General features: G+C 30.7%; 1 pseudogene; it reads right to left on the bottom strand.

The window, feature by feature from the left end:
- Positions 1 to 4690: 4690 nt before the first annotated feature.
- LOC112423780 (U6 spliceosomal RNA) lies at positions 4691 to 4790 on the bottom strand (annotated as a pseudogene).
- Positions 4791 to 8024: the final 3234 nt, after the last annotated feature.

Genomic DNA, 8024 nt, shown 5'->3' with positions numbered 1-8024 from the left:
AGTATCTTTTCTAAAATGTTCATTTTTTTTTGCCAAAATAAGTTATGAGACATATTAAAAAACAAGAATGTATGATCCATGGGCAGGAAAATAATTGCTGGTGAGAAGGCCCAGATGTCAAAATTAAACAAACAAAAATGTCAAAGAACATAACAAGAACTCAAAGATTAATGGAGAGCATAAAATCTGAAGAACAAAGGGAAAAAATAATAAAGACAAATAAATAGAGGTTCAGAAAAATGTAAAATGACATTAACTACATATATATATGTGTGTGTGTATATATATATATATACACACACACACACTAACAGTACCCGAAGAAGCATAGACAGATAAATGGGTGAAATATAATTGAAGAATTGATGGCAGAAAAAATTATAAACTTTGATTAAAATATTAACTTATAAATATAACAAGTGCTCAATGAACTCCCAGGAGGATAAACACAGAGATATCCACACCAGGACACATCATAATAAAATGTTGAAGGACAAGGACAAAGAGAATACAATCAGCCGTCGATGTCTATGGGAGATTGTTGGCAAGACCCCTCCATAAATACCAAAATTTGCAGATGCTCAAGTCTATCATGTAAAATGACACAGTATTTGCATATAACCTATCCTCCTATATACTTTAAACAATCGCTAGATTACTTATAATGCCTAATACAATATAAATGCTAGGTAAATAGTTATTATACTACATTACTTTTTATTGGTATTTCTGTTGTATTGTTATTTTTTTCAAATATTTTTTGACCCACAGTTAGTTGAATTCATGAATGTGGAACCACTGGATATGGGAGGCTAACTGTATTTTAAAAGCAGGAACACAAGATCAACTAATCACATATAAGTGATCACACACAAGTGAAAATTAATAGCTGCTTTCTCTTTAGAAGCAATATAAGTCAGAATACAGTGTGATGCCATCTTCAAAGTGTTGAAAGAATAAATAACTGTCAACCAAAGATGGTATATTTAACAAAACTATTTTTTAATTAAAAAATACATTCCTAGAAAAACAAAAATGAAGATAACTTTTTCTAGCAGATTTGCATTACAAAAAACAGTAAAGAAAGATTTTCACTAAAGTAAAATGACTCCAGAAAATAATCAGAATCCATACAAATAAACAAGGGGAACTGGGAAAGACAATTATATATTTCTAAAGGAAAGCATAAATATTTATTACTTTTCTCTCTTTCTTTTATCTGATTTAAAAAGTAATTTATCTAAAACATAAGAATGTCATATATTTGTCATTAACAGCACAAAATAGGAAGATGAGAGTAAAGCTATATTGATTAAGCAAATGCTACCAAAGACTTTGAGAATGCACAGAAATAAATGAAGGCAATGTTGATGGCTGCTGGCTGATGGAGGTAGTGGTTGACAGAGGTTGGGGTGGTTGTGGCGATTGTTAGGATAGGACAACAAAGAAGTTTGCTGCATTGATTGACTCCTCCTTTCATGAAAGATTTCACCATAGCATGGGACGCCGTTTGATAGCCTTTTACCCTGAGTAGAACTTCTATCAAAACAAGAGTCAATTGCACTATGTATATAAAATGTACCTATCTTAATTTTAAATATTTTATTGCTAAAAATTTCTAATGATCATCTCAGCTGATGGAAAGTATTGCCTCAATGTTGGTGGCTGCTAACTGATCAAGGAGTGGTTGCTAAAGGTTGAGGTGGCTGTAGCAATTTTTAGGATAAGCCAAAAACTAAGTTTGCTGCATTGATTGACTCTCCCTTTCATGAAAGATTTCTCTATAGCGTGTGATGCCATCTGATAGCCTTTTACCCAGGGTAGAGCTTCTTTCAAAACAAGGGTTAGTTCTCTCAAACCCTCCAACTGCTTTAATAGGTAAGTTTATGTAATATTCTAATTCTTTTGTTGTCATTCCAAGAATGTTCACAGCACTGTCACCAGGAGTAGACTCTATCCCAAGAAACAACTTTCTTTGCTTATCCATAAGACGCAACTTCTTGTCTTAAAGTTTGGCCAGAGACTGCAGCAATTCAGTCACATCTTCAAGACTCTTTTCTAATTCTAGCTATTTTGCTATTTCCACCACATTTGTAGTTAATTCTTCCACTGAAGTCTTGAACCCCTCACTCATCCAGGAGAACTGGAATCAACTTCTTCCAAACTCCCATGAGTGTTGATATTGATATTTTACCTCCTCCCTCAATCATAAATATTCTTAATGGCACCTATAACCATGAATCCATTCCAGAAATTTTCAATCTACTCTGCTCAGATCCATCAGAGGAGTCACCATTCATGGAAGCAATAGCCTTATGAAACATGTTTCTAAAATAACAAAACTTGAAAGCCAGAATTACATCTTGATCCATGGGTTGAAGAATAAATACTGTGTTTGCAGGCATGAAAACAATATTACTCTCCTACAGATATCCATCAGAACTCATGGTGAAACTGTGGATTGTCAATGAGTGGCAATATTTTCAAAGGAATCTTCTTTTTCCAAGTAGTAGGCTTCAACAGTGGGCTTAAAATATCCACTAATCCGGCCAGACACTGTGGGTCACGCCTGTAACCCCAGCACTTTGAGTGGCTGAGGCAGGCGGATCACAAGGTCAGGAGTTCGAGACCAGCCTGGCCAATAGGGTGAAACCCTGTCTCTACTAAAACTACAAAAATTAGCTGGGCGTGGTGGCAGGCACCTATAGTCCAGCTACTTGGGTGGCTGAGGCAGGAGAATTGCTTGAACTGGGAGGCGGAGGTTGCAGTGAGCCGAGATTGTACCACTGCATTCCAACCTGGATGACAGAGTGAGACTCCATCTCAAAAAAAACATATATATGTGTGTGTGTGTGTATCTTCATTAAACCATGCAGTAAATATATGTGATAAAATCCAGGATTTGTTGTTCCATTTATGTAACACATTATAGTATATGTAGCATAATTCTTAAGGGCCCTAGGATTTTTGGAATGGTAAATGAGAATTGGCTTCAACTTAAAGTCACAAGCTGAATAAATCCCTAATAAGAGCATCAGCCTGTCCTTTGAAGCTCTGAAACCAGACGTTGACTTCTCTCTAACTACAAAAGTCCTAAATGACATCTTCTAATATAAGGCTCTTTCATCTACAATGAAAATCTGTTGTTTAATGTAGCCACCTTCATCAATGATCTTAGCTAGATCTTCTGGATAAGTTACTGCAGCTTCTACATAAGCACTTGCTGCTTTACCATGTACTTTTGTTATAGAGATGGCATCTTTCCTGAAACCTCCTGAACCAACTTCTGTTGACTTTGAACTGTTCTTCTGCAGCTTCCTCACCTCTCTCAGTCTTCACAGAATTAGAGAGTTAGGATTTTGCTCTGAATTAGGCTTCGGCTTAAGGGAAGGTTGTAGGTGGTTTGATCTACCCCAGCCACAAAAACTTTCTCCATATCAGCAATAAGGTTGTTTCATGAGCATATTAAGAAGACATTATGATAAATGAAAGAAAATAGTTACAAAAGACTAAATAGTGTCTGTTTCCATTTATATGAAATGTCCATAATTGACAAATGTACAGAGAAAAAAATTTGATTAGTGGTTGCCTAGGCTTGAGGTTAAGGAGGAAAGTGGGGACCAACTTGCAATGCGTATGAAGTTTCTTGGAGGGGTGATGGAATGATTCTATATTTAATTATGCTTATTGTTGCAGAACACTACAAATATATATATAAAACAATTCATTGTAGACTTAAAACACACATATATACACACTCTAAAGCCTATTGATATTATCCAAGAACAGTCTCTTTACTTCATTCCAGTAATCTAATTAGTTGTAACTGGGAATTTGCAAGGTCCTAGTGAATCACTGAAGGTGATTTTATAGAATATATGACTTTCTCCTAATCTGTTCTTGCATTCTAACACATCTCTGGTAAGAGGAGAGAACTCATGGTGTATGAATTTATACAACTCCTTCAGTGTTTTTAATGATAGTTTTAGTTTATCAAAAAGAAAAGAAAATATTTTACAAAAATCTATTTTCATTTTATTTCTACCAGAATATTTTTGTATATGATCAGAGAATATTATCTTCTGTATTATGTAATAATGGCATTATAAAATATCTCTTTAAGAATAAAATATACATATATGATGATTTATGTTTAAATGTGGAAGTTTTGCTCTAACAAATAACAATAAAATTTTATATGAAATGAATGAAACATAACTATTTTCAAAGATTTAATTTCTTTGATTTCACCATGCATAAAATAGGTGGACTTCATTTACATTTTTATGCACCAGCTTACAATTATTTTAACAAATATGATCCATTACTTTACATCAGCCTGTACTGCATATTGTATCATAATAGTAAATCATCTGTTTTAATTCTTAACTATATACAATTCTCTAATATGCCTACATTTTATTTATATCCCACCTTAATTTTTTAAAGGAAAATGTGTTGCATATTTTAAAATGAATAAATGCTATTATTTATCATAATGAGAGCATACTCCTATAAATATATAAAAATTCACAAAGCTTTTTCAACTTTTTTCAAATCTTTACTATTGTGGTCATTTAACACCAACTTGGAGATTCAGCTTATCCAAACTTATGGTTCAATTCTACCATGAGTAAAGATATTGTAAGGGACCAATAGATCACTTATTAACTCATTTATTTATTTATTTTAAAATATGAAACATTTTAAAAATATTTATGTCATCCTTGCACAGGGACCATGTTAATCTTTTCTATATCATTCCCATTTTAGCATATGTGTTGCCAAACTGGACCTTCACTTATTTACTTTTATAGTAAAAGTATACTTTGTATTTACTATACGCAAAGTTGGTTATACAGGAAATTAACACAAGTAAATATTTTACTTAATGTGATATTTTAATTAGATCAATATGAGATTGTTATATTTATAACAATTTTTATTTTTATTTGAGAAGTAAAAACCCTCAAATATTGTTAACATCACATGATCAAACCTAAATATATATATATGCAAATTGAAGACCCTTTAGAAAGTTAATATTTGACTTAGTATTTATTGAATCCCACTTATGTGCTAATAGGGAGTTAAAGTGAAGGAAAATAAGAATATTATGGAAACTACTGTAAAGCAGTCTAGAATTAGAGAAGAAATAGATATTTGGACACATTTTAAAATATGCTGTAAGTGATAACATACAGGTATGTCTACAAAAAGTATGGGAGTTGACTATGTAGTCTAACTCAGTATTCCGGAAAGATTTTCTATGTAAAAATAAGACTGGGAAAATTCATTTGTGTATATCGAACAATAATGTGTTACATTTGCTGTAATTCCGTTGAACGATTTAACAATTTTAGATTAGAGTGATTAAAAAACAACAATAAAAAAATCACCTATGTATAATCACTGTAACTTTATTTTAATCTCTGTTCTTTCAATATGTAATACACATATGTACTTAGAAAGAAAGATGCAATAATATTTAGAGTGTGATTTCCATATCAATTTTGTAAAAGAATGGGAACACATGCCAGTATAAACACATAAATATCACATATAAATAAGTACATGTACCTATATCATGCCACTCTTTATATAGTAGTATGTTCTAATTTTTCTTTTTAAATAAAATATTGTTATGAGAAATACAGAAATAAGTTTGTAAACATATACTTAACATTCAGTCTGATCTAGACTTCATACCAATTTGCTTGTGTGATTTGGGAAAAATATTTCCTTACCTAAGCATTATCATTTTTAATTAAGAACACAGGAATACAGAATATGCTTTTGTGAACATTAAATGAAATAGTTATATAAATATTTTAATCTGAAAAATTCTCATTTTACTACTTAACAAAAATACAATTTTAATGTCTGCATAATAGCTCTTTATGTCTCTAAACCACGATTCATATAATTATTCACTTTTTGGCATTTATGTTTTGAATAACGGTCAAACATATTTATACACATCTATGCATTCTTCTTTGTAATCCACTTATCATAAATTCCTAGAAGTATTATTTGAAGGGTAAAAGGAATGTTACAAAACATTCTTTATGTAGAGATAGCCAAATTGATTTATAGAAAGGTTGTAACAATGTTCCCAATAATATTTAATCTAATTCATCATGAACTATTGCTAATAGTAACTAGTTTTTAATTTTAATTTATATAAAGTTTATGAGTTTGCAAAAGGTATAATTTGCTTTCATTTTAATTTATTTGAATATTTCTTGTAGATGATTTTTGGTGAATTATATTTCTTTTGAGAGTTGGATGTACATGTTTTAAATTATTTTTATGAGAATATCTTCTTTTTCCTTTTAAATAATGGCACCTATATATTAAAGCTTCTAGTACCTGGTTGGTAAAAAGTATTCAAAATAGTTTTTTTTTTTTTTACTTTCACATATATATATATTTTAAACTTCTCTATGCTATATTGCACTTGCTGACATTGTAGTATTTTTATTCATTACTAAATATTATGAATAATAAAATTTCATCTTTATTTTTCTAAATTTTTTGTGGTTTCATTTTTAATATTTAACTTTCAAATTATAACGGATTTAATTTTGTTTTAAGGTATGAGGAGGAGCACCAATTTATCCTTTTTCCATTAATAGTTATCCAATTTTCTCAAAAAATATGTTGTTATTTTGTATGAATATGGGATACCACCTTGTGTTAAATTATATATACTTTTACCTGTTACTGTGTTCCTTCTTTTGTATTGATATGCATGTCTATTTCATTGTCAAACTTGTTATTTTGCTTATAGTACTTTTATAATAGCATTTAACAGACAGTTGTTCAAGCATGCAATCATTATTTTCTTGTGAAAATTATTTTTCCTGTTTTAGCAGAATTTTTTGTTTCTTTCACTTTGCATTCACTTTGACAGGTTTTGAATCTTTCTTTTCTGGTGTAGGGAGAGGGTAATAGAGGGTACTCTTTAACTCCATGCATCAATTTATTATTGGGATAAATGTATGCATTGATTTTATGAATATTAATATCTTTACAATACTTAGTGCTCTCATTAAAAAATAGGTCTTCATTTATTTCATGTGATTTATTTTTTACAGCATGGTTCAGGTTCATTGCACTAGTTATTCCCTCGTTAGCCCTGCCTTTCCCACGATTAACCCCTAATTATACTGGTGGACTCCCATGCACTATATAGAGATAACTAAATTGCTTTATAGAAAGGTTGTAGCAATTATAATTCCTTGTGTCAGTTTATCTAATCTATCAGGTTTATTTAATTCATTTTGGGTCTCTACTGAAGTTTCCTCAGCTAAGCCAACTTTCTTACCTCTTTCTGTCCCATGTCTTTAATAGCCCATCTTTTTCATTTGTTCTATTTTTCTTCATAGCATTTATCACTGCCAGAAGTTACATTTCCTATTTATTTTCTAATTTTCTCTACCATGGCATAACTCATATTGGCATGGTCTTTAGTGTTTTCAATGCTGAATCTTTAGAGTCCAGAGAAATACTAAGAACATGACTAGTATTCATAATTAATCAATGATCCTTAGTGAAAATTTGCATTTCATTTATATAAATCATGCAAATTTCTTTCTTATATTAATTGTTGTTAGTTTGATTTTTTGAAGCTAAGTTAATGGAATGTATCTTATTATTTTATTTCCTATGACTACCTTAAAAAATTCTCATTCCTGAAAAATTGTAGAGATTGGTATGAATTCTCTGGAAATTTCTGTAAAGCCTGATATAGTTTATCATTGCAAATACAACCAAGATTTTTATAAATGCTGATATAGAGACTGAGACAGAAATAGATGTAGAGATGTATATTTTACACAAAGATAAATATATAGATATTCAAAGAACCAAGTCACCCCAGAATTGATTTAAACTATTAAAATTCATCACCACCACATATTTCTATATTTCAAATTGTTATGCAGTGGAACTTCCAAATGGATTGAAGGAACATAAATGCAGAATACTGATAAATGGCAGCACAGTGAGCAAAAAGAGGT

The sequence above is a fragment of the Macaca nemestrina genome, chromosome 13 (genome assembly GCF_043159975.1).
Source record: "Macaca nemestrina isolate mMacNem1 chromosome 13, mMacNem.hap1, whole genome shotgun sequence".
NCBI classification, from domain to species: Eukaryota; Metazoa; Chordata; class Mammalia; order Primates; family Cercopithecidae; genus Macaca; species Macaca nemestrina.
The sequence above is the reverse complement of the archived record's forward strand: the minus strand, read 5'-3'. Positions and strand labels throughout refer to the sequence as shown.